This window comes from Elephantulus edwardii, unplaced genomic scaffold, assembly GCF_000299155.1.
Source record: "Elephantulus edwardii isolate Elephantulus edwardi_28Jun2011 unplaced genomic scaffold, EleEdw1.0 scaffold00003, whole genome shotgun sequence".
NCBI classification, from domain to species: Eukaryota; Metazoa; Chordata; class Mammalia; order Macroscelidea; family Macroscelididae; genus Elephantulus; species Elephantulus edwardii.
Genome location: NW_006399753.1, coordinates 17,723,703 through 17,726,137, shown reverse-complemented (window position 1 = coordinate 17,726,137; position 2,435 = coordinate 17,723,703). Strand labels below are relative to the sequence as shown.

At 38.1% G+C, this 2,435-nt stretch overlaps 1 pseudogene; it reads right to left on the bottom strand.

Annotated features, from left to right (window-relative positions):
- Positions 1-1,688: 1,688 nt before the first annotated feature.
- LOC102871804 lies at positions 1,689-2,174 on the bottom strand (annotated as a pseudogene).
- Between the last annotated feature and the right edge of the window lie 261 nt (positions 2,175-2,435).

Sequence of the window (2,435 nt, the reverse complement as noted above, 5' to 3'; positions counted from 1 at the left end):
GAAGGATGGATTTTTGCCCACCATCACACAAAGGAAGACCGCGGAGAGACACACTGGCACCAAGGCCGGGAGAATGGCTCGGCCAGGGCAATGGTGTGAGGACGGCAGAGGGCTGCTCAGGTTCTGCTCTGTTGTACAGAGCTGCTGTGCGTCAGAACTGACTCGACAGCACCTAAAAGCAACAACAACAGTCGCTAATGATGACTCCTCCTAAGAGAATGTTATGCTTTGAAATATTAATGAATGATAATAACGTCTGCATATACTTCAAAGAGAAACAAATGAACATGGACACTTACGTTGATTTTATGTGGTTAAAAATGTTTATGGAGGGGATGTTGGAAACCACTCATTTAAACAATAAGCAAAGTCTAGAGTGTTTTAGGGAGCATTTGTGGCTCAGAGTCAGAGTTCTTGCTTTCTACTTTGGAGATCGGAGTTCAAGTCCCAGCTAGTGCACTGCATGTGCAGCTAGCTATTATATATCTGTCAATGGAGACTTATGTTTGGTTGTGATGTTGAACAGGTTTTAGCAGAGCTTCCAGACCAAGGTAGACAGAATGTAAGGCCTGGCTATCTTTTCCTGAAAATCAGCCGGTAAAACCTTTGTGCATCATAAAGATCTGATCCTTAGTCATTCTATCTTGGAGTTAGAACCCTGGGCATTTCTGCCATCATGCATGAGGATACCAGCAGCTTTGCCAACAAATACATAAATTCTTCTTCAATTTTCCTTATTTATTATTTAGCTTTTGAATTCTTTTTTTATAATTTTTTACATTTATTTTTTAATTTTAATGAACGTTTACAGAGATTTTGGATTTCCATTCATTCATTGTTGCACTTTTCTCCCTGCCCACCGCTCCCCACCCAATTTACCCTTCTCCTTGAAAAGTAAAAGAAAAATTCTTTCATTGTTGTATAATCCCTCTCCCCAAGTCCACTCCACTATGCAACCTTCATTATGAACTCCTGTCATGATAATAATACTTAATAATATATCGCTTTTAAACAGTTCTCTCCCTCATCTGTTTCAATGTATACATTATTTATCCCATCTTTCTCAGACTCCCTTCAACCCAGATGTCAGTCCCGTTTTACAACAGTGGCACTAGGCAATATTTGTCCTTTTGTGATTGAGATATTTCACTCAGCATAGTGTCCTCCAGGGTCACCAATTTTGAATAATATTGCATGAGTTCTTTGTTTTTCAATGCAGCATATTATTCCATTGTGTGAATATACCACAGCTTCTCTCTCCATTTGTTTGTTGATGGGCATTTTGGTTTCCTCCAACTCTTTGATATCGTGAACAAAGCTGCAATAAACATGGGTGTGCATAGCTTTTTCATTCTTATTAGTAGATGGAAAATACTCTGGCTTAAATCCACTGCACCTTAGTCCTAAAGGTGACACCATGGCTCTCTAGTGTTTTCTTTTTTGATTGTGATTTTAATATATGTTTACACAAAAATTGGGTTTTAACTCATTCATTGGTGCACATTTCCCTTCCCTTCTTCTAATTTCTGACATTTCAAAGAGGTCTTTACATTAGCTTAGCCCAATACAGGACATTGTTTATTTATTTAAATTTTTTTTTATTTAAAGTATATTTTAATGATAATATCTTGTCATCATCTTTAAATAAAAGTTATTTATAATTTTTCAAATTTGAGACTGCACTTGCATTAGGATGTAATTCCTTCCTTCTCCAAAGGTTTTAGATTCCAGTGTACTCTTAATTCTCCATTGCTCTTGAGGCAGGTATTAGCCATGTTCTCTTCTGTGGGAAGTCCTTGTGGCAACTTCAGTGGCTGTATCCTTATCAAATGTTTAACCACTTTCAGCTTTGCATTCACTGAAGGGATATTCTTGTGAACTTGAGGAGTATGTGCTTTTTCTAATCCAAGCATCTTTATTATATTTTTTCCCCAGTATGGACGCCTTCTTGCACTTTTTATTCCGGTAACAATATGCAGTTTATGAGGGTTTTGTGGATCTCCACCATATTTTTCATGATCTTCAGGAGAAGGCTGGAATACTTTATCTGGAATTCTTGACCTGGTAAATTTGTGACGAATCCAATCTGTACAGATGAGGGACTCCATACCTTTTGTCACAGTCAATGGATTGCCTGTGGTTCTTTGAAGTATTGAGTGTAAGATCCCAGCCATTGCATTTATTTGGTCTCTTTAGGCAGCGTCTTGAACTGAAGAATTCGAGAAGTCCAGCTACGCGTTCTGCTCACTGAATTTACCCTCTACCCTCAGTGGCAACAGAACACAGGAAGTCTATTTTCTCGATTGCTGCTTCCTTGGATGTTGGTTGTGAATCTAAGCGAAATGAAACCCTGACAATCACAGGAAGCAAAATCAGAAAACTGAAACAGTAGAATATGACGCTTACTTTGTGGTGTTTTTTTTTTGAATATGTGT